At 42.3% G+C, this 25,131-nt stretch overlaps 1 protein-coding gene across 1 annotated transcript in view; it reads left to right on the top strand.

The window, feature by feature from the left end:
• TAF4B (TATA-box binding protein associated factor 4b) overlaps nucleotides 1-25,131 on the top strand; it is a 121,653-nt gene that overhangs the window by 1,163 nt on the left and 95,359 nt on the right. The window lies entirely within an intron of this gene.

Genomic DNA, 25,131 nt, shown 5'->3' with positions numbered 1-25,131 from the left:
AGGTTGAGAACCACTGCACTAGTGTGTGCAAGTGGCTTGCGCACTTCCAGACAGGAGATGCACGCCGCTGCTTGGAAGGGACTCCCGTCCAGGAGCATGCGAGCCATTTGCACACAATAGCATATAAGGGACAGCTGCTGGTAAGCCTGGGGCCCAGTCCAATGGGTAGGTGGGGGTGGTACAGCCATGCTGGAGGAGCTTCTCTAGGCTGGGTGCTGCTGCGGTTCCTGGCCTGGCTACTGGCCAAAGCCCTGCTGGTCTTGGTCATTGTTGCTAGAGCCCTACAACTCCATGGAGATCCACAGCTATCTGCATCTACGGATATACATTTTGTATCCGCGCAGGTCCATGCCAGGTTCTTCAGAGAGAATGAACAGAATAGGCAATCATTGACTGATCCATCCCTCTGTTGTCTACTCTCAGCTTCTAGCAATCAGAGGCTAAGGACATTCAGAGCATGGGCTTGCATCCCTGACCATCCTGGCTAATAATCATTGATGGACCTATCTTCCATGAACTTATCTAGTTCTTTTTTGAACTCCTTTACAGTTTTGTCCTTCATAGCTTCCACTGGCAGCGAGTTACACAGGTTGACTCTGTGTTGTGTGAAAAAGTACGTTCCTTGTTACATTTTTTTAACCGCTGCCCATTAATTTCATTGGGTGACACCTCTGGAACTTGTGGTGTGTAGGGGTAAATAATGCTTGCTTCCTTCACTTTCTCCACACCATTCATGATTTTATCTACCTCTGTCATTTCCATCTTTAGTCATCTCTTTTCAAAACTGAAAAGTCAGAGTCTTATTAATCTCTCCTCATATATATGTTCCATACCTTTAATAGTTTTGTTGCCCTTCTCTGTATTTTTTCCAGTTTTAATATACCTTTTTCAGATGGTGTGACCAGCATTCCAGGTGTGGGGATACCATGGATTTATATAGTGGCATTGTGATATTTTCTGCTTTATCATCTATCACTTTCCTAATGGTTCCTAACATTCTGTTAACATTTTTGACTACTGCTGCAAGTTGAGCAGATGTTTTCAGAAAACTATCCACAATGACTCCAAGATCTCTTTGAGTGGTAACAGCTAATTTAGATCCCATCATTTTGTATGTATGGTTGGGATTGTTTTCCAACATGCGCTAGCTTTCATTTATCAGCACTGAATTTTATCTGCCATTTTGTTGCTTAATCACCCAGTTTTATTAGGTCTTCACAGTCAGCTTTGGACTTAACTATCTTGAGTAATTTTGCATTGTCTGCAGACTTTTGCAACCTCACAGTTTACCCCTTTTTCCAGCTCATGTATGAATATGTTGAACAGCACTGGTCTCAGAACAGATCCCTGTGGGACATCCCTGTTTGCCTCTCCATTCTGAAAACAGACCATTTCCTCCTTCTTTGTTTCCTACTCTGTCTTTTAACTAGTTACTGATTCATGAGAGGACCCTCCCCTCTTATCCCATGACTGCTTACTTTGATTAAGAGCCTTGTGTGAGGTACCTTGTCAAAGACTTTCTGAAAGTCCAAGTACACTATATGCACTGGATCACCCGTATCCACATGTTTGTTGATCCCTCTCAAAGAATTCTAATAGATTGGTGAAGTGTGATTTCCCTTAACAAAAGCCATGTTGACTCTTCCCCAGTGTGTTCATCTGTGTGTCTGATAATTCTGTTCTTTACTACAGTTTCAACCAAATTGCCTGGTACTGAAGTTAGGCTTACCATCCTTTAATTACCAGGATCCTGTCTGGAGCCTTTTCTAAAAATTGGTGTCACATTAGCTGTGCTCCAGTTATCTGGTATAGAAGCAGATTTAAATAAGTTACATACCACAGGTAGTTCTGCAATTTTATATTTGAATTTCTTCAGAACTCTTGGGTGAATACCATTTGGTCCTGGTGACTTATTAGTGTTGAATTTATCAATTTCTTCCAGTACTTCCTCTATTGATTCCTCAAACTGGGACAGTTCCTCAGATCTCCTTCACATCTTCTGCAGTGAAGAATTCATTAGCTTGTCTGCAATGGTCTTATCTTCCTTGAGTGCTTCTTTAGCACCTCTATTTTCCAGTGGCCCCACTGATTGTTTGGCATTGTTTGGCAGGCTTCCAAATGCTTCTGATGCACTTAAATTTTTTTGCTGCTGGTTTGAGTCTTTGATTGCTCTTCAAATTCTTTTTTGGCCTGCCTAATTATGTTTTTACACTTGCCAGAGTTTATACTCATCTTGGTTTTCCTCAGTAGGATTTTACTTCCACTTCTTAAAGAAAGCCTCTTTGCTTCTAACCATTTCTTTTACTTTGTTGGTTGGCCATGGTAAAACTCTTTTGGTCCTCTTACTATTTTTTTTAATTTGGGCTATAGATTTAATTTGAGACTCTATTATGGCATTTTTTAAAAAGTTTCCATGCAGCTTGCAGGCATTTCACTTTTTTGTGATGACTTTTTAATTTCCGTTTGTTTAGCTTTCTCATTTTTCTGTAGTTCCCCTTTCTGAAGTTCACTGCTATTGTGGTGGGCTTTTTTGGTGTTCCCTTGCCCCATGGGGATGTTAAATTTAGTTATATTATGGTCGCTATTACCAGGCAGTTTAGCTATAGTCCTCTCTTGGACAAGATTGTATGTTCCATTTAGGACTAAATCAAGAATTGCCTTTTCCCTTTTGGGTTCCAGGACTAGCTGCTCCAAGAAGCATTCACTTATGATGTCAAGAAACTTTCTCTTCATCCCATCCTGAGGTGACATGTACGCAGTCCCCCATTATTGTTGTTTTCTATATTTATAGCCTCTAATCTCCTGGAGCATTTCACAGTCACCATAACATCACCATCCTGGTCAGGTGCTCAGTAGTGTATTCCTACTGCTATATTTTTATTATTCAAGCATGGAATTACTAACCATGGAGGTTCTCTGGTACAGTTTGATTCATTTAAGATTTTTATTGTGTTTTCTTTGACATTTTTTGTCACCGCCTCATCAACACGACCTACTCTGTCATTCCTATATAGTTTGTACCCTGGTATTACCGTGCCTCACTGATTATCATAATTCCACCAAGTTTCTGTGATGCCTATTGTATCAATATCCTCATTTTAATACCAGGCGCTCAAGTTCATTCCTCTTAGTATTTAGATTTCTAGCATTTGTATACAAGCACTTAGAAAATTTGTCAATATTTGGTTGTGTGCCTTCATGTGATGTAATTGAATGGGACTTTTTTGTTTGTTTTTGTTTGACTGTTTCTCTTCAGTTCCTATCTGTACTGTATCAACTTCCATCCTCTCCTCCTGACTAAGATATAGAGAATCCTTGTTAACAGATCCTCCCCTAAGGGACGTCTCTGTCTGAATTATGTGTTCCTCCACACCTGTTGCCTTTCCCCCGGTCCCTTTTTAAAAAACTCCACTACAGCCTTTTTAATTTACATGCCAGCAATCTGATTCTGTTTTGGTTTAGGTGGAGCAGATCCTTCCTGTACAGGTTCCTGCTTTCCGAAAAGGTTCCTAATAAAGCTAAACTTCTCCTCCCCCATTGTCTCATCCATGCCTAACTGATCCTGCTTGTGGAATTGGAAGCATTTCAGAGAATGCTACCATGGAGGTTCTGGACTGCTGTCTCTTACTTAGAAGCTTAAATTTGGTCTCCAAGACCCCTATACCTTTCCCTAGTCAGCGGTACCTACAAGTACCACGACCACTGTCTACTCCTGAGCACTGCACTGTCTTGATGTCTCAAAACATCTGCAACCCTTGCACCCGGCAGTCAATTCACCATGTGGTTCTCCCGATATCACAAACCCAGCTATCTATGTTTCTAACGATTGAATCCCCCATTATGTTATAGTTGCCTTTTAAAAAAAGCATTGGAGTGATTCTGGGAATTGAAGACTAGTAAGCTTTATGTCAGCACCAGGGAATTAATTTAAACTATCATTAAAAATAGAATTATGAAATACCTAAATAAAAGTGATGTGAAAGGAACAAATCAGCATGGCTTTCATAAAGGCAAACTTGTTTTTAGCCTCTTTAGGGTTCTTTAAGCATATCAACAAATAGTGGGTGAAGGAGAATTGGCTGACCTTTATTTGGATTCTCAAATTCTTTGTCAAAGTATCTCTCACCTTGTGACTTAGTTTCCTCTAACGTTTAGTGAGGGGAAAAGTACTGTTTTGGATCAGACATTGACTAAAGCACAAATTAAGTAGGCATAAATGGTCAGCTCACAGTATGACAAAAGCTTAACAGTGTAGGGCTCCCCAAAGTTCTGTACTGGATGAAGAAAGATAGACTTGTGGTTAAGGCATTGAACTAGAAATCAGGAGATCTAGGTTTAAATTCCTAGCTGTCCTGTAGACATTCTTTGTGATCTTAGTCAAGTTACTTATACTTAATTGCTCTGCCTAAAGTTTCTTGTAAAATAAGGTTAGTTCCCTACCTCATAGAGGTGTTGTGCAGATAAAATCTATCTGCTTGGATAGATACTGGTGGTGGAGGGGAGAAGAGGAACATCTAGGTTGATCAGCTTTTAATCTACAGTTCAATGTGCAAAAAGGTGGTGAGCAGCCAGGTGGTGATATTTTCAGATGACAGAATTTAGTCCTGAAATGTTGTTTGGTTCTAGCCACCCTCTCCCAAAAAGCATTTAGCAGAAATAGACGGGATTCAGAAACGTATACCAAAAATGATCGGAAGTGTAGAAAGTCTTAATGAAAAGAGATTGAAAGGATTGGAACATGCAACTTAAGGGGCAGGTGAAGTGGTGATATACTATACAGAAGATTAATCAGGTGCTCCACTCACCGTTCCTCATAATATTGCAAACAATGGGTTATTCCACTTATCGGTTCTAAACTTGCTGTTCTGCCTGCCTCATCGCAAGGCTCTGGATTAGATGACCCCTTATGGTCCCTTCCATCCCAATGTTTCTTTGACTCTGATTCACAAGAAGCTTTTTTTAACCATCTATTCACTGGAATTCACTGCCACTATATATCGAGCCTGCAAGGGTTTAGTGGGATTCAAGAACTGATGAACACTGATCTAGATTAGATGAAGTTCTTAACATTATAAGGGAAAAAAACCATCATACTTCTGTTGGAGGTTAACTTATGCCCTGAAAGTTCATATCCTAATTGTAGTGGAAAAAAAATTGTATTTCCATGATTGTCTACCACCAGGAAAATTCCTGTATTAAAAGCATTTGTTACTAACAGTCAGACAGGATACTGGTTTAGATGGGCCACTGGTCTGATCCAATATGGTAATTCCTATATTCTTATTACATATCCCCGATATTCAGAACAAATTCAATATCCTGAAGTGCACTTTATGTATTCTTTTGTATTAAAGTATACTTCACAAAATTTCTGTTATGGACCCCTATCAAGTCTTTAAAAACTAGCCTATTTTCATTAGTCAGTTTCACTTTCTGGTTCTCAGACTCTAGCACTGTGGTTCTCAAACTTTTGTACTGGTGATCCCTTTCATATAGCAAGCTTCTGAGTGCGACCCCCCCTTGTACGTTAAATATACATGTTAAATATATTTAACATCATTATAAATGCAGGAGGCAAAGCGGGGTTGGGATGGAGGCTGACAGCTCGCAAACCCCCCCCCCCCATGTAATAACCTCGAGACCCCCAGAGTTGTCCCGATCCCCAGGATGAGAACCCCTGCTGTAGCACAATGATGTGGTGTCCGTGTTGTGAGTACATCAAGGACATATTTAAATCATATCCAGCTTTCCATTGAAATGAAACATTGCAGAAGTGTGAGTGTTAGGTTTTGTGAATTCATTTATAAAAAAAATCTAAGTTTTGGCCTCTAATAAGGTCCTTTTACAACATACTGACTTTTGACATGAAGATGCGTTTAAGGAAAAAAACTGAAGTGCATGCTCACTAGCATTATCATAGTTTGGGAACTTTCATATGACTTTAAATCTATTCACCTTCCATGTGTTTTTTCATAACTTGTGTATAATCTGTATTGAAGAAGTAGTTTTATACAAGGATTTTTTCCTATCCATTTTCTTTCCTACTTAAGTGAGGAAATAGTGCTGAATATGGTATCTATGGAACTAGGCAGATGTCACAAATGCAGCATTACATTGCATCTTCTGTTTGAGCCTGGGATAGGAAAGGGTGAAGCTGAGCTAGGTTTCAGATTGGAGTTTAGAGGTTTTAATATTTTAAAATGTTGCAACTTAACTCCATTTGCTTTTTAAGAGATTTCTTCTGTGCTACCAGTGTACAAAGTTAGTTAAAATTCAAATGTAGAAACATCACTGGGTGATGCACTTTGATTATTTTGATCCTTTAAAAAGAGACTCTTACACTTGAGAGGGCTTTATTCTATTTACATGTTTTCTGTCTTATGGATTTCATTCTTAATAATTAGCCAAAAAAGGTAATTCAGGCAGGAAGTTCTAATGCTGAATTGTAGCATTACAACTAGGTAAGTGTTAATGCGAATGCCTCAAACAAATGGTTGACTTAATCATGGGGTGTCAACGCTTATATTTGGAAATAAATAGCTACAAAATCAAGCAACAGGCAGAAATGAAAAGTGGTAGGTAAGAGAATGCAATTAGCTTTCAAAATAGTGGTGGTCAATCTGTGGCCCTTGAGAGCAATTATTGAGGAAAATACGCATTTAATTATTAATTAAAAGCATGTTCCATGTGATTCTGGAAGTGTTTGAATTGGCCCTTTTGCTATGGGGAGAGGTAGGGAGCACCACTTACCACTGTTTGTTTTAAAGCACTTGCAGTGTGAACTGGGTGCCCTCTTTAGTAGCAGCTGCCCTTTCCCTGTTGCAGCTGCTCATTAGCTCCCCTGCTGGCTGGCTGCCGCTTTGTGAGCGAGGTGGGAGGAGAGAGTTGCACTGGGCTGTGGGAGTCCTGAGGGAGCAGGATAGGCGCTTGCCTGGCTCTGCCAGAGTCTAGTGGAGCATCTAGAAAAGATGTTTCCTTTCCCCTAAACAGCCATTGTGGGAAGCCCAGGGGAAGAGGAAAAACAGTTACAGGTCACTGACTCTCTGGCCTGGGACAGGTTAGTCAGCCTTGTGCCAGCTGGCAAACTCTCTGCTAAGGACCTTCTAGCTCAGGGGTGGCCAACCTGTGGCTCTTCTAAAGTTAATATGCAGCTCCTTGTATACGCACCGACTCCAGGGCTGGAGCTACAGGTGCTAACTTTCCAGTGTGCCGGGGGGTGCTCACTGCTCAACCCCTGGCTCTTCCACAGACCCTGCCCCCTCCCACCCTTCCCCTGAGCCTGCCATAGCTTTGCTCCCCCCCACTCCCTTGAGCCTCCTGCATGCCACGAAACAACTGATTGGGAGGGAGAGGGAGGTGCTGATCTGCGGGGCTGCTGGTGGGCGGGAGGCGCTGGGAGCGGGGGGCGGGGCTGATGGGGGGCTGCTGACCTATTACTGTGGCTCTTTGGCAATGTACATTGGTAAATTCTGGCTCCTTCTCAGGCTCAGATTGGCCACCCTGATCTAGCAGATAGCCAGAGCACTGTGCACTCAAGCCACTCCCCCCTGTGCTGGAGGTGTATGGGCTGTTGTCAGTTTTACAGCCACTGGAGGATGTACTGCACAAGAGGGGGATCCGTAGCAGGCACTTGCAGGTAGGGGACTATCAGGTTCCTTTTGTGTCACCTGAACCAGAACTGGGCAGAGAAACCTGCTCCAGAGTGTGTATTTTGGCCCCTTCATCTTGAAATATGGTAAACACTCAGACTGAACAAATTGCTTCCTTAAATGTAAAAAGAACAGGAGTACTTGTGGCACCTTAGAGACTAACAGTTTTATTTGAGCATAAGCTTTCATGGCTACAGCCCACTTCATCGGATGCATGCAGTGGGGAGATTTTATATGCACAGAGAACATGAAACAATGGGTGTTACCATTCACGCTATAAGGAGAGTGATCAGTTAAGGTGAGCTATTACCAGCAGAAGAGGGGAAAAAAAACCTTTTGTAGTGATAATCAAGATGGGCCATTTCCAGCAGTTGACAAGCATGTGTGAAGAACAGTAGGGGGGGAAAATAAACATGGGGAAATAGTTTTACTTTGTGTAATGACACATCCACTCCCAGTCTTTATTCAAGCCTAATTTAAGTGGTGTCCAGTTTGCAAATTAATTCCAATTCAGCAGTCTCTCGTTGGAGTCTGTTTTTGAAGTTTTTTTGTTGTAATATTGTGATTTTTAGGTCTGTAATCGAGTGACCAGAGAGAGTGAAGTGTTCTCCGACTGGTTTTTGAATGTTATAATTCTTGACATCTGATTTGTGTCCATTTATTCTTTTACGTAGAGACTGTCCAGTTTGACCAATGTACATGGCAGAGGGGCATTGCTGGCACATGATGGCATATATCACATTGGTAGATGTGCAGGTGAACGAGGCTCTGATAATGTGGCTGATGTGATTAGGCCTTATGATGGTGTCCCCTGAATAGATATGTGGATACAGTTGGCAATGGGCTTTGTTGCAATGACAGGTTCCTGGGTTAGTGGTTCTGTTGTGTGGTGTGTGGTTGCTGGTGAGTATTTGCTTCGGTTGGGGGGCTGTCTGTAGGCAAGGACTGGCCTGTCTCCCAAGATTTGTGAGAGTGATGGCTCGTCCTTCAGGATAGGTTGTAGATCCTTGATAATGCGTTGGAGAGGCTTTAGTTGGGGGCTGAAGGTGACGGCTAGTGGCGTTCTGTTATTTTCTTTGTTGGACCTGTCCTGTAGTAGGTGACTTCTGGGTACTCTTCTGGCTCTATCAATCTGTTTCTTCACTTCCGCAGGTGGGTATTGTAGTTGTAAGAATGCTTGATAGAGATCTTGTAGGTGTTTGTCTCTGTCTGAGGGGTTGGAGCAAAGGCGGTTGTATCGCAGAGTTTGGCTGTAGACAATGGATCATGTGGTGTGGTCTGGATGAAAGCTGGAGGCATGTAGGTAAGTATAGCGGTCAGTAGGTTTCCAGTATAGGGTGGTGGTTATGTGACCATCGCTTATTAGCACTGTAGTGTCCAGGAAGTGGATCTCTTGTGTGGACTGGTCCAGGCTGAGGTTGATGGTAGGGTTTTCATCTTTCATATGAGACTCTTCCTGCTCTGCCTTCTCTTTTAAAAAAAAAAAAAAAAGTGAACGTTTTTGAGAGAACTTTAGTCAATGCAGTCTGCATACAGAACACGAACAGCATGTGCAGTATTTACTTCCCAGCTGTGCAAATATGCCATTGTCCTGATCTGTGTTCATTCGGTCCTTGGCCTATGCTGATATTGCTAATGGTGGTTCAGATTGTGAGAGTCCATGACACACAAGACAATCTGTTTGCTGTGGAGTGGACTGACCACTCACTTCAATTTACTGTTAGAAAAGTAGTGGTGATAAATGCTGTGTAGGTGTCAGTGATGGAAATAGTTGTAGGCTGGGTTTAGAGGATAAGGTTCCTGTTAATATTTTTGATATAGCGCTTATCTTCCAAAATGGCTAGTAGTGTGGACAAGCTTACTCATGGTCTTAGCACATGAGTCTAAAGGGCTACAAAAATAAAAACCAAAAAAACCTCTGGTAACTGACCTCACATTCTGGGGTCCAACACATTTATGGATGAGAGAAATGACATAGAGCAAAAAGAACAGCAGCAATCGTAATTTCAGTACTCTATCTTCCTTTTCCCCATCCCTGTTCTTGGATCTCCTTATATTCTTTTTTGCCCTTTGTCACTGTTCATCTTTTCAGTTGTCTATCTTCTACTTCTCATCCTTACTCTGTTTGTCTGGGGGATGTTTTAAAGGCCATTTTTGAAGGGTCACCAGCAGCCAAATAGGTTTGCTTCCCTTATGGAAGGGCAGGGCAGTGAAGTGTGAAACTTGCCTAGATACTGATGAATTCACCTTTATTACTTTATGATATGCTTACATTAGGGATACTCTTCAAAAGCTTACCATTGTTACGAAATCTGGTCTAGCTCTACTGGTGTTAGCAATGTTGTAGTGTACTAGGGGTGCCAGCTACTGGTTTATGTCAGATATGTGTCCTGTGAGCAGGGTTAGATGATGCTTAAACCAGTAGCAGCAGCCTGTTTACACTAGGCGTGCTAAAATTGCTCACACCCATGGAGCTGAAAAGGTGTGTTAGCAACCGTGGATAGGTATGCTTTGAAAAACAGCCCTAGTATAGGCAGGGCCCTACAGTGCATAACATGCTTTTCTGCTTGCTGCAGAAAGCAAGTGACTAAGATTATGGGAATTTAGTCAGTTTCTCTTTTCATCTGGGTCCTCTACAAAGAACTGTTTTACTTGCTGCTGGCAAGTTCACTGCCACCTAAGGTCTGTACAAGCTGATTGTGGATAACTGTTCAGAAAGCTGAGGCCTTGTCTACACTACACAGTTTTGTCAACAAATCAGCTTTCATAGACAAAACACACTGTACACACTGAAATGCTCCTCCCGCCGATGTAACTCCCTTGCTACGCCGACATAATAAAACCACCTCGACGAGCAGCATAGAGCTTTTTGCGACAGAGCGACCTCACTTAGTTATGTCACCTTAAGTGGCCTCCAGGAGGTGTCCCACAATGCCCTTCATGACTGCTCTGGTTAGCAGTTAGAACTCTGCTGCCCCGAAGACACACAGGTATGCGTCCCTCCCCTCTTTAGAAGCCAGGGAATTTTTGAAATTCCTCTTCCTGTTTGCTCATGGTGCACAGTTCACACAGCATCTTCCCAGTTGACCGTGCTGGCTTCACACAGCAGACGTGCTTCCATGTGGAGCACACCAGAGCTGTCTGATCTACTGAGTATATGGGGAGAGGAGGCTGTGCAATCGCAGCTTTGCACCAGCTGTAGAAAATCCAATACTACAGGCTGATTGCATGAAAGGCACATGCAGCTGTGTCATGGTAAAATCAAGGAGCTGAGGCAGGCATACCAGAAGGGAAGGGAGGCCAACCGTTGCTCTGGAGCAGCACCAAAGACATGCCGCTTCTATACAGAGCGGCACGCTATCCTTGGTGGTGACCCCACCTCCACCAAGAGCCCTGCGGATACTTTGGGGGACTGGAAGCAGCAGCCAGAGGACTCAACCCCGATGAGGAATTGGTGGACGAGGAGGTGGAACTGGAGGATGATGTGGAGCATAAGGCAAAGTCGTCCAGATGCGTGGCAAGTCAGGACCTCTCTTCCACTCAGGAGGAGTCTAGCCGGTCCCAGCATTCCAGCTCTGGCTTGCAGGATGCAGGAGAGGGGAGTTCTGGTAAGTGCTCGTTTTGCTTTGATACTGCATAGTGAGAGGAGATTGAGCTCTCATGTATTTTGTTGTATGGTAGAGGAGGGATAAGGGACTGAAATTAATAAAGCCTATCCATCTGCGCAGTGGGGCCACGGCAAAAAATATGTTAATGTACACAGGGATGTCTCTGGAATCCTCCATAGTGATCTCTAGGAAACTGTCCTCTAGGAATTCTGCAATCCTCTGCTGAAGGTTCCTTTGGAGAGCTGCCTTGTTTCTCCCCACCACTATAGGAAACTTTGCTGCACTACCCAGCAATTAGCTCTGCAGGGACCAAAGCGGCACACAGGCGATCAGCCTACAGAGCTGGTCTGAAGCCACACGCATGCAGGAGATGCTCCCTTGCATCCTGGGTTACCTGTAGGAGTGAGATATCTGGTTCGATTACCCTATCCTATGGAAAAGGGAAGGGTACCAGTATTCAGAATAGGCTCCCTAGCCACTTATAGTAACCCCCTTTGTAAACCAGTCTTTGTCCTGTCTTGCCTTTTCCCCTTTGCCCACCCCCACCATGTGAACTCACCATAAATGGGACTCATGGTGACCTGTGCTAGCCAAGGGACCGTGAGAAAGAGGTGTATGTAACTTTTCTGATTCACAGCTGTGAGGGCACTCAATACCATCTCTCTTGATTGCTGCTTTGCCTTCTGCAGATGTGCCCTTGAGAACACACTCCTCCACACCAGTGACGCGCCTCCATCAGATAAGGCAGTGACCCAGTAAAGAAGATATGTTTCTCAAAGTGCTGCAGTGAGCAGATGCATCACATAGTGAAATGAGCATGGAGAGAGACGACAAATGAAAGACTGAGGCTGGATAGCCGGGAAAGGACATGGGCAGGAGTGGAAGATAAAGCTCCTGGAGGACCAGATAGAGATGTTGAAGTACCTCATTAGTCTGCAATTAGAGCAAATCTGTGCCTGACTCCCCTTCCCGCAACAGTAGAACTCTGGTCCATGCCCTTCCCAAACTCCCCTACCAAATTCGTTGCATGGTCCTGGTCCCTCACAGTACCCTGTGCACTCCACGCCTAGAGACTGGTTTTCCAATGAAAGCTGGAATTACACCCAGCTGTGAGAGCCCTATCTGCTAGACTGTTCCTCACTTTTATGTTCCCTGTTTGTCCAAAAGTTTGTTCTATCCTGTTATTAAACCTGAGTCTTTGAAATAATGAGTCTTTATTTGTGACATACCTACGTCGCTCAGTGCTAACGTTGAAACACAGTGGCTATAGGTAGGAATATTTGCTCCTTGCAATTAATGCTCAAGAAGCAAGCACTACAGGAGTAATTCATGGCGGCAAGTAAACATTGCCTGGCCAAATTCATCACATACAAATATGTTACTGGGAATCATTGTCAAAATGTTCCTTCAAAGCCTCCTGGATTCAAATAGCCTCCCTCTGCACCCCTCTAATTGCCCTTGTATCTGCTCAAAATCAGCAGCCAGCCAGTCAGTAGCCCACCCCTGGGGAAACTTTCCCCCTTTGATTTGCACATATTATGGAGCGTACAGCAGCCCACAATGACCATTCGAATATTTTCCTCATTGAGGTCTAACTGGCCAAAAAGACAGCACCAGAGACCTTTTAATCAGCCAAAAGGCACATTCAGCGGTCATTTGGCACCTGCTGAGCCTGTTGTTGAAGCGCTCCTGGCTGCTGTCTAGGTTCCTGGTGTAAGGCTTCATGAGCTGCGGTAGGCGGGGTCTCAAAGGATCACTATGGGCATTTGCACGTCCCCCACTGGAATATTCTGGTCTGGAAAGTCCCAGCATGCAGCTTTCTGTACGGTCCAGTGTTCCGAAAGATGCATGCATCATGCATCTTTCCTGACCACTTCGCATTGATATCAGTGAAACAGCCGCGGTCATCCACCGGCACCTGCAAGACTATGGAGAAGTAGCCCTTTCGGTTGATGTACTCCGGCACAAGATGGTCTGAGTCCACAATTGGGTTGTGTGTTCCATCCATCGCCCTACCACAGGCAGGGAATCCCATTGCCTCAAAGCCATCAATTTATTTCCGAGACTTTACCACGAGTCACTCCTTCATAGCAGGAGGCGATTAATGACCCTGCACGCTTGCATCACCGTGGTGGACTTTCCAGCTCCAAACTGATTTACAACTGACTGGTAGCAGTCTGGCGTTGCCAGCTTCCACACAGCATCACTGCTTGTTTTTCCACAGTAAAGGCAGCTCTCATTCCGATATCCTTGCACCACAGTACTGGGGAGAGCTCCGCACACAGTTCCAGGAAGGTGGCTTTGTACATCCAGAAATTCTGCAGCTACTGCTCATCATCCCAGACCTGCATCACAATGTGATCCCAGCACTCAGTGCTTGTTTCCCGAGTCCAGTACCGATGGTCCACCATGGCAAACTGGTCCGTGAATGCCAGCAGCAGTCTTGAATTATTTGTTTCCATGGCAGACAGCAAGGCAGGCATCACCAATTCACTCTGTTTCGCAGCTCATGAAATACTGCAGTACCAGCTGCATTGTGTTCATAATCACCACCACAATGATCAGCAGCTCAGGATCCATGCTATCATGCAGAGATGGCGGGTGCACAGTTTACAAGGGCTGTTGAAAAAGGTTCAAAATGAAGTAGGAAGCCCATGGAATGATAGGACAGAAAGAACTGCATCATGGGACGGCAAGCATGCGCTGCGATCCGTTCCCAGAGCTCCTAGCAGCAGAGGGTGACGAGTTGCACAGTGGGATAGCTACCCATAGTGCAGCACTTTGTTGATGCAAGAGCAACAACTGTAGATGCACTCAGCTGACACAAGGAGCTTTGTGTGGCTGTGCTCCACCAATGTTGTTAAAGCGGCTTATGACTATCAACAAAACTTGTCTACTTAACTCTGTAGTGTAGACATGGCCTTAGTGAGGCAAAGTGGGTGGGATATCTTTTATTTGACCAACTTCTGTTGGTGAAAGAGAGAAGCTTACACAGAGCTCTTCGGATCTGGGAAACTTAATCAGAGTGTCACAGCTAAATACAACATGATTGTTTAGCATAAGTAGTTCACACAGGTTCCAAGGGACCATTCAAAGTGAAGTGGCCCATTAACACCCCTTCAGTAGGGGAAGGCGCTGCAGAGGGTGAGGGGGGAGAGGAAATTACCTCACCCACCTTGTCTCTATCCTGGAACTGACACAGCTACAACAACACTCCATACAGAAAGGCTGGCGTGTGAGTGTGGGGGGCGGGGGTGGGTGGCAGGCGTGGGATGTGTGTGACATGTAGAGCTCATAAGCACCTTTGGGATGGAAGGAATTGGTATGATCATCCCCAAAGAGCTATTGGCTGCTTCTGGATGTTAAACAGCAACTGCTAAAATTAGACAAATTTAAAACAGCAAGTCTGGATAACCGGCATCCAAGAGTTTTACAAGAGCTATCTGAGGAGCTTGTTGGACTACTAATGTTGATTTTCAGTATTCTTCAGTATGTCTGGAAGTTCCAGAAGACTGGAAGAAAGCTGTTTTTTGTGCCAGTATTTAAAGAGGGTAAATGGAATGATCCAAGTTGTCATAGGTCTGTCAGTCTGATACAGATCCAGGGCAAAATAATGGAGCAGCTGATACAGGACTCATTATTCAAGAATTAAGGGGGTAATATAATTGTCAATCAATATGGGTTTAGGGAAAAAAAGATCCTGTCAGACTACTTGATATCTCTTGATTACAAGTTTGGTTGATTAAGGTAATAGTGTTGATGTAATATACTTGGACTTCTATAAGATGTTTGACTTGGTACTGCATGATATTTTGATTTAGAAACAAACTAGAATGATATAAAACTAACATGGGACACATTTAAGTGGATTGAAAACTGACAGGACAGGGAATTATTATTGAACAGGTGTTTTTCGTGTGGAATCCCACAGGGACTGGTTTTGCGCCCTAGGCTATTTAACACTTTTTACCAATGAACCTGGAAGAAAATATAAAATCACTGATAAAGCTTGGAGATGACCCAAATATTGGAGGAGTGGTTAAAAAAAAAAAATGAAGGTCACTAATACAGTGCAGTCTGGATCCCTTGAGCAGGTAGGCGCAAGCAAACAATACATGTGTTTTAATACAGTTAAATGCACATTTATACACCTAAGAACAAAGAATGTAGGTCATGCTTGCAGGATGTGGGGGTGTGTGTGTTTCTCTATCTTGGGAGTCAGTGATTCTGGGGGGAAAAAATTGGGCGTCACAGTGGAGAATCAGCTGAACATGAGCTTGCATGGAGACACTGGCCAAAAGGGCTATTATAATCCTCGAATGCATAAACAAGGGACTCTTGAGTAGGAATAGCATATTAGCACTGGTGCAGTTGGAATACTGTGTCCAATACTGATGTCCACAATTCAAGAAGAATATTGATAAATTGGAGAGAGTTCAGAGGAGAGTCATGAGAATGATTAAAAGATTAGAAAACATGCCGTATGGACTCGAGTTCACTTTTTTATTTTAGAGAAGATTAAGGGGTGACACTGTTCCCAATTTGATTACAATCTGTAAGTAGCTAATGTTTGATAGTGAGCTCTTCGGTCTAGCAGAGAAAGGTATAATGTGATAGGTAAACTCAGACTGGAAATAAGGTCTAAAATTTTAGACCTTGAGGTTAATTAGTTATTGGAACAACTTAGCAAGAATCATGGTGGATTCTCTATCACGGGTGATTTTTACATCAAAATTGGATGTTTATTTCCCAGAGCATTTTCAGAACAATTTTGGGGAAGTTCTATGGCCTGTGCTATACAAGAGACCAGACTAGATCACAATGGTGTCCCTCCTGGCCTCGGACTCTGGACGTTCAGATTTAAAAAAATAGTAAAAATAGAGAAGTGCTATGTCCACAGTGCAGTGTAAACCCAGGGTTTGAATTGAGGCTCAAGCCTAATCACCCTTTAGTCTACACACACAAATTGTGCTAATCCTGGGTTTGGACCCAGGATCTCAGGACCTCACAGTTTGGAGGGTCCAAGCCTGAAACAAGCCAGGACCCAGTGTTCAAGCTCTATTGTTTTGCAGTGTAGTCACAGCCTCACTGGGCTTGTGCTCTGGAATCCGCCAAAAGTATTCCACAGTCCCATGGGATGACTTTCTTTGCCCTCTGGACAGTCAAGTTTGGTGGGCAGTCAAATTTTCCCACATTGCACCATGAACAAAGGACTGGAGTAGCCTCGTTTTGGGAGAGCACTAGGATGTCTGGGATATGGGTAGTTGCACTTGGGCCGGCATAATGTAGCCCCAGGTTGGGACCATAAATTCACCATTCCTAAACTGGGGTTACAAATGAGTATAAATGCTCAAGCCCTCTAGATTAACAAACCCAGGCTCTGCTAACCTGAGTTCTACTAACCTTGGATTTGCATTGCGGGGTAGACATACCTGAATTGCACTTGGTCAGGAGGTTGACTTTCCTGTTTGGAATAATCCTTCTCTGACCTTGGGACTGGATAACTAGTGAGTCTGTCATCCAATGTACTTTACTTAGCACTTCACCTGAAGTCCATGGAGAATTAAGCTGATGCTAAATGGCACCTGCCATTTAGTTAATTAGAAATAATTATATCAGATGCCCCATAGTCTCCACTGACTGACCTTTACTTTTTGGGTTCAATTAGGGTTATAGTTTTGCACAGGCGCCAGCTTCCATTTGTTCCAGGGGGTGCTCAACCTCCGCTCAGCCCCAGTTTCCTGCCCCCACTCATCCCCTCCCCCAAGCGTGCCCTGCCCCGCTCCTCCCCCTCCCCCCTCAGCACCAGTACATGCTGCAGAACAGCTGATCGCAGTGGGCAGGAGGTGCTGGGAGGAGGTGGAGGAGTTGCTCTCTCTAATAAGAAAAGACCCAATCAGATGTCCCTGATTGGAAAAGTGGTCCAGGGTCCAAGCAACAGGTGCCATGATCAGTTTGCCAGCCAAAGCATCCATTTGTGACCAGCCTACTATCCAGTGTTCCAAAGACATCAGTAAAAGCCATATTTCCTCCACCATGTTTATTAGAAACAGGAGAAATAAATACCCTTTATGCATCAGGGCTGAATGGATGAAAAGGGTGATTTGGAAATGACACTAATATTTTGCTCCCAAAAGGAGATAATCTTCAAAGGTTTTGATTTAGGTTTGTTTTGCATAATCACTCAACCATAGTTTCAGTTAAAAGGCTTGTTTTAATTTCTTGTTTCATCAATAAACTTGCAACTTTAGAATGAACGGATTTTAGTGTTTGTCAAGTAACTGAATAAAACCTGTTTAAAAATAACCCCAAACCTATATCACTGTTTAGCGTTCAGAATTTATAAACACCTCTAACATTTTATTAGCCCAAATTAAGCCCCAGTCAGTGCTCTATATAGGGGCTTATCTACATGGGGAAAATGACTGGAATAAGCTGTTTCACCATAGCTCCCAATTGGGCATTCAATGCAAATAACACTTCATTCTGGAACAATTTTCCCAGGAAGAGAAGCCCTTAAGCTTTGTCTAGACTAGGATTTAAAAGCGTAATGTTAGATTGAGTCACCTAGCTCAATCTAGTTAGCATCTTCAAAAATCCTGGTCAAGACAAAGCAGTTGTCTACTAGCATGTGGGCTCCCTTAGGCTTTCACTTGACAAAGCTCTTAGCATATGCTACAGTACAATTGCTTTATCTTGTCTGGTGTCTTTAAAGATGCTAACTAGAGTTACGTAACTATCTAAAACTGTATAGTGTGCTGGGGAGAATCGAGTCCCTCTCCTGACACATCTTCAAAAACTTTGAGTCACTTTCTTTGTTCTATCCATTGAAATGTCCAAGCTGTACAAATAGAAAAGATCTGTCCTGGGGCTAGGGGGAGCATTACAGTACCTATATTGTAGTGTAGCTATATATAGTGCTGTATGCTGTGTGAATGTGCCACACAGTTGACTTGCTATTCAAAGCAATTAAATTAAAGCGGATATAAACTATACCGAGTAATACACAGCAGAAAGAAGAACGGGGTGTGGCGTGTGAATTACATGCTTCATGGAGCAGCAGTTTCTTTGAAATTGAAGACGTGGCAACTTTACTTACCAGCAGCCAGCTCAGCCAATAGTAATCTAATAGCAGTTCAAGGAGCCTGACTCCCTCAGCAGCAACTAAGGTCCCAGGAGTACTTGGGCTCAGGTGAATAAATCTCTCACAATTGACTGAGGAGAAATGGTCCAGACAGTATTACTTGAGACTTCAATTATTCAGCTTTCAAGCCAGCAAATCTATCAAGGTTCTACAAGAGTTGGGATGCAGAAGTGCTGACAAAAAGCTGTCTGAGCTATTCAAAGGCTTGGCTCCAAAGCAGAGCAAAATAGGTTCTGTGGCACTCTTCAAATACAGTCTCTGCCCAGAGAGACGTGAAAAGTTAGGCCCAAACACCCTTCACCTTTCTGTAATATAGAACAGGCAAATGTGAACCAAAGCATAGTCATTTTCCTCAAGACCAATTTTCATATTAAATTGTGGCTTAGTAAAGTTCAAGTGTCAATGGAAACACAATGCCATCAGTTAAGGTTTGAATGGTAACACCAATTACATTGATTCTTGTTGGATTTTAAATGATAGGCTCTGAGCCACAATATTCTTTGTTTCTAAGGTAAAACAGTTACTTTATTGGTTATGACCAAAGACTGTTCCTCACTAAGTTAGTGTTGCTTAAAACTTGAACAATTACCATCTTTTCTGATAAGAAATGTAAGACTTCTGTGAAATTTGGGTATAAACATGCCTCTAAATAGTAACATAATGAAAATAACTTTCATATGACGATTAGGCAAACTACTATCACTTCATAAGAAAAGTGAAAATGTAATACTCAGATGAAAAATCTATACCAACACATTGTTGTTTAAGGGCCTAATTCTGGTAGCCTTACTCACATTGAATAGTACACCACAATCTTGGGCACCTCTAAGTATGATGATTGTTTCCACTGATGTGCTTTTGGCCTCACTTGTTTCTTTGAAACTTGCTAGAAAAGGCAGTACATGAAACCTATCTTGCTGTCCAAACATTAACAGCTTTAGCACTTAGTATGTGCCTAAAAAGAGGATCTGTGCATGAGACGTTGTTAATCCTTAACATACGTCCGTTACTGCAAGGTGTTCTAAAGTATAAAATTAGCTTGGTTGACTTCCTGTACCCTACCTTGAGGACCTCCCTTATCCACCCCTTCATCTTGTCTCTGCCTATGCCGGATAGTCAGTCAGTCAGTCAGTCTGGCCAGCTCGGGTTCAGAACCCTACTGTAGACCGTCAAAGCTAGTATAAGCAACAATTTTTTCATCAGTGCATTTTACCCCTACTTGAAACTGATAAGCTGCATAGATGTACCTCACTGTCTCTAGCAGTTTTGCTAGGCAGCTACGCTAGGGCAGCTAAACTAATGGCTGTAATTGGGACTGATCTCCAATGTAGATCAGGCCTAATCCTGGTTGCCTCCCAGTCTCTCCTCATAATCTGGCCACTGCTGCTAGTGAAATGAACAAGATAGGTCCATTTCACAGCTGGGTTGTAGGGAAACTGTTAGTTTTCCTAAGCAGCAGAGTAAAACTAAGCAATAGCAGATGCAAACACAGGAGCTATTCACAAGGGGGGAGGACCCCTAAAAAGGGCTATCGGGGAGGGGAGTAATTAAGAACTCCCTTCCCCAAAGGTAGGTCATAGTGTGAGTAGAGAAATGGGCTCTTCCTTGGAAGTTTTACATTTATTTACTTTTTCTGTATTTGGCACCATTCTGGTACCTGACTAGGGTACAGAGATAGTGCAGTCTGAATAGCAGCATCCCCTATTGAGCTTCTCCCTAATATGTTGGTTTGGGGTTTGCTGTGATATCCCTTCCCATCTTCTGTATCAGCATCCATAGTAAGCATCTGTTCAAGCCCTGATTAATGTATTTTACTTAGTCAGCAGTGTCCTTATAAGACAAAATATAAACCTTAACCTGTGTTGTGTAGGAAATCATACAGCCCCATAGCTTCAAAACTTTTATTCAGGTCATATAAATGTTTGGTCTCTTTCAGATGTAATTTGCAGCTTTTGAGTTAATTTCCTTTCCTTTAAGATATCTTAGCATGTCCTGCTTTATCCAGTACAGTTTTAAACAGTATAAGTGATCGGGGCTTTTGTTTACTTTTAACCTTTTTTCATAGCTGAAGAGGCTTCAGTATTTGTAGGCTAAATATCAGGGAAATTGTCCTATCTTTGTTTTTGCTAACTTTCAACATATTAATACCCTGTTTGTAATGCCTTAAGCGATTCCTTACTCATTTGAGTGTTTACAGCCTGAGGACTCCGAGAAAACAATGATAGCTGGGATTTTCAAAGGAGTTAGGGGCCCAAACCCTATTAACTTTCAATCGTATTTGAGCCCCTAACTTTCTTAGGCGTCTCTGAAAATTCCATCCCACATTTCTCCTTCCCAACTCACTCTTTCAATGAAGGTAAACAAGTAGCTGTTTTCTCATATGTTGTCTTCACCATTCTATGGAAATCAGTTCTATTTGACTCAGAAATGTTCCCCACTCTATTGTAGCACGTATCACAAGAGATGCGCAAAATCCAAATCTTGGTAAGGTTATGTAAGTGAAGGAGGAAGAGAGTTACTTTAATGTTTTAAAATATAAGTGTATTTGCTATTATGTTTAGACACATTCACTTATTGGTCTGAGATATGAAAGTCTTTTAAAAATCTCTCTGCCTTCTCCCGCATTTCAATCAGATGAATTTGATTGGAAAGTGAATATTAATAGAGTTGGCAACAGACTTTTAACTAACAAAAATGCAGGTCTTCTATTGGAATAAATTTAAATGCTCTTGCTTTGAAAGTTAAGCTGCGGTAATTCCTGTTCTATTAGGACAGTTGGGTTGAATTCACACTTCACTGGAGGAATTTTGAATGATTTATTTTGTAGCAGACTGCTTTTTCATTTTCTAAGTATTGGGTCTTAGGCTTTTGTGGCAAGGAAAAGTGTTTTTAAAGAAATCATTTTGTTTAAATAGTCAGTATTCAAAATATCCAAAGAGTGACTATTTTCCTTGACAAGTGTAAATGTGATACACAGGGACATGCAGGCCTGTATTGTATGTAAAAGTTAGATCGACCTAGCTATGTCAGTCAGGCCTGTGAAAAATTTCCTGCCCTGAGCACTGTGGTTAGGTTGACCTAAGCCCACAGGTAGACACAGCTAAGCTGACAGAAGAATTCTTCTATTGACCTAGCAACCGCTTCACAGTGAGGTGAACTAATCCCATCAATGGAAAAAGCCTTCTATTGATGCAGAAAGCTTCTTTGCTAGGGCATTAAAGCAGCACACCTGTTTGCTGTAGCATCTGTGGCGTAGACATAACTTCAGGAAAGTTAAGAGTAAGGCCATGTCTATACTTCCACTTATGTCAGCAGAACTCACATTGCTCAGGGAGCTGGGGAAAAAACATCCCTGAGCAGCATAAGTTTGACTGGCATTAGTGCTCATGTGCACAGCGCTATTGTCGGCAGATGTTCTTCTGCCATCATAGTTTTTGCCACTCATTTAGGTGCTTTTATTATGTTGATGGGAGAGCTCTCTCTCATCGGCATAGAGCGGCTACATGAGCGATCTTAGAGGCACACCTGTATCAGTACAGCTGTGCTGCTCTAAGCTTGCTAGTGTAGACACGGCCTAAAAGTGTGAAGTTAAGTGCATTTAAACCCCTGTGCAGATTCTTGGATTAAGTGATAGTGAGCTAAGGCCAATTTACTTCTGAAAAAAAAATCCCTGTGTAGATGCTCTCAATGTGCTTTAACTAATGCACTTAAGATGAATTAATTAAAGGTGCTTAACTTTCCCGAGTGCACCATGTAGACAAGACCTTTTCTTTTACCGTATAGAAAGGCATTCAATATTTTAATCTTCCTCACAGATGGTGATACTGGGGAACTTTCATTGTGTCATGATCCAATATATAATGGTTTTTGCAAGCTTTGCGTTTTAAAGAAAGATATGTTTATGGATTGCACTTTAAGAATTTCCCTTGGTTGTGCGCTTTTGGTGGAAATTGCTGTCACTTAAGCCAAGTCGAACTAAACAGCCCAGTGGTGAATTTAGGTAACTTGGTGATAGAGTGGACTCTTCCAGACACTGTGTTTGAGTTTTAGCAGGTCTTAATGTAATCAAGACTAAAAGTATTGACAAAAATCTGTAATAAACTGAGCTAAGTTATTTCTGGCAATTTCTGAGAGTTAGATTAAAGCACATAATTTAAAAATTATGTGACAGAATACCCAAATTTATTAAACTTAAGCACTTTAAAATTTTGACTGTTTATCTTAAATTGTCCATCCTGAGAGAAGTGTATGAGACTAAGGCCATGTCTACACTAGCAAGCTTATAATGGCACAGCTGTACCAATACATCTGTGATGCTGTAAGATCGCTTGTATAGCGGCTCTATATTGACAGGAGAGAGCTCTCCCATCAGCATAATAAAACCACCTCCATGAGCAGCGGTAGCTATGTCGGCAGGAGAATGTTTCCTCCTGACATAGCGCTGTGCACACCGGCGCTTCTCTCGGTGTAACTTAAGTCACTCGGGTGTGAAAAAACACCCCTCAGAGCGTCATAATTTATACTGACAAAAGTGCTAGTGTGGACATACGTCACTTCTCATCCTCTCTGGCATTGCACAAAGGGTTAGTCTCCTCTACAGGGAGAACAGCGCTGCTGCAATCCATGCAACAAGGGTCTATTTAGCAGGTCTAGTGAAGACCTGCTAAATCGATGGCAGAGCGCTCTCCGATCAACCCCGTTACTCCAGCTCTTCGAGAAGGGTAAGGGAAGTTGACCAGAGACAGTCTCCCATCAGCTCAGGGCAGTGAAGACACTGGGGTAAGTCGACCTAAGCTATGTAGACTCCAGCTAAGTTATTCACGTAGCTGGAGTAACATAACTTAGGTCAACTTACCCCAGTAGTGAAGACAAGCCCAAAGTTAAGGTTGCAGACACGATAACCAAATCTTTTGTTTGAAGAAACCAAAAGCCTTGTTTCCTTTGGAATGTTAAAAGTATGTTAGAAGAAAAAATTATCCATCTCAAAATGTCTTTAGATTTTGTAATATAGAGTTTTAAGTCTGGGCCAAAACTGATCTGTGTCCCTTTAATGTCTTCCAAATGTAAATATACCAAAGTGAATATATGAAGCAACAGTGAATTTCCTCTATCTACTCGGCCATCTTTAATTCCAGCAGAATGATTAACTGTAATTGACTACTTATCAGATATTTTTCCTTCTCATGGAAACTTGTGTATAAATAACTTCACTAATGATGAAATAGGCTTTAGTGAACATCACACTTGGGCCCCAATCCTGCAAACACTTATGCATTTGCTTAGCATTACTCATGTGAGTAGTCCAATTGAAGTCAATGGGACTGGTCATGTAAGTGATGTTAGGCATGTGCATAAGTGTTTGAAGGAGCAGGGCCTGGAAGATCAACTGGCTCCAGTCTGCCAAAAGATAATAGTCTGTTAGTATTGCAAACCATGGCTCAATATGGGTATGTCTGCAAAGCAGCTAGGTGGCTAGCCTGAGATGCAGCGGGCACACTTATTTTCAAGTGCTAGCTCGAGGAGAACTACCATACATATGACTACCCATGCTGGGAATTATACCTCCTGAGTACATATGTGGGGGTCTGGCAGGATTATACTTGGGTGGCTAACCTGAGTCACCATCCAAGTTGTCACAGCCACACTGCTGTATTTAGGCACTGACACACATCTACCTGTGTTGGAAATTACATATTCCAGCTGTTGTGTAGACTTCCTCTTGTATGTGCAATAGCTGTCAGTTGAAGAAACTGTAGACCTTGACTGGGTTCATTTCGTGGTTTTGCACATTCTGAGAACTAATACTAGATTGGAAGATGCCTTGAGCGTGGAATAGCTGCTAGAGAAATACAACTATAGTGTAGCAGACCTGAACTACAATCTTGTTTAAAAGTACAGGGGCTAGAGAGTGTGAAGTACCTCAAGCAAAAAGTGTCATGTTGAGCGATTCTGGTTTGTATTATGTAACAAATGTAGACTCGCCGCATGCTTGGTTGAGTTGTTTCATATGCTTACTGATCTTTCACTACTATGGAAAGCTCTGGGAAAGACTTCGTTATTAAAGATACTTGAGTAAAATTTTAATGTTCTTTTTAAGAAAAGGTTTTGGATATTGGGAATTGCTACAGGGAAAGAAATGTGTAGGTAAAAAGACAACTCAGAGACAGGAAAGGGCAAAGAAAGTAGGATGTCTTTTTCCTGAATGTCTAAATAAAATCTTTGTTTCTGTTTAAAAAAATTTTAAACCCATTTTGAAGAGGTCTTCGGCCAATGGCTGGCTCTTACTGGAAGCGACAATTGCTTTCTAATAAATATCAGTTTGCCTACATATTTCAGTTTCCATTGCAAACTTCCTCTAATCTGTAAAGGCACACTTATATTCACCTATGTTTAAGGGTACACTTGTTGGTTCAGGGAATTAAGTGCAAACAAATCTAGAAGAGCTCTTAAGCTCTCCAAGTCAGATAGTTGCACAAGCAAGTGCTGCCAACCAATCCGCTCTGGATTTTCTTCATATTTCTTTAAAAAAAACAAGCAAACAAAACCAATTATCATTGGAAAAGCAAAAATCCAATTTTGTGTAATTAAAATCAAAATGTAATATGTGGTGTATTAAATGTGTAGCTCAGTATTGCTATTTGTTGAATGTTGCTGTGACTCTAATAATTAAATAATATTGCTGTCAAGAAACATACATAAAGTGCAAGACAGTCAAGTTAAGACTGCTCTT

Source organism: Natator depressus, chromosome 2, assembly GCF_965152275.1.
Source record: "Natator depressus isolate rNatDep1 chromosome 2, rNatDep2.hap1, whole genome shotgun sequence".
NCBI classification, from domain to species: Eukaryota; Metazoa; Chordata; order Testudines; family Cheloniidae; genus Natator; species Natator depressus.
This window is presented reverse-complemented; position numbering and strand designations above follow the sequence as displayed.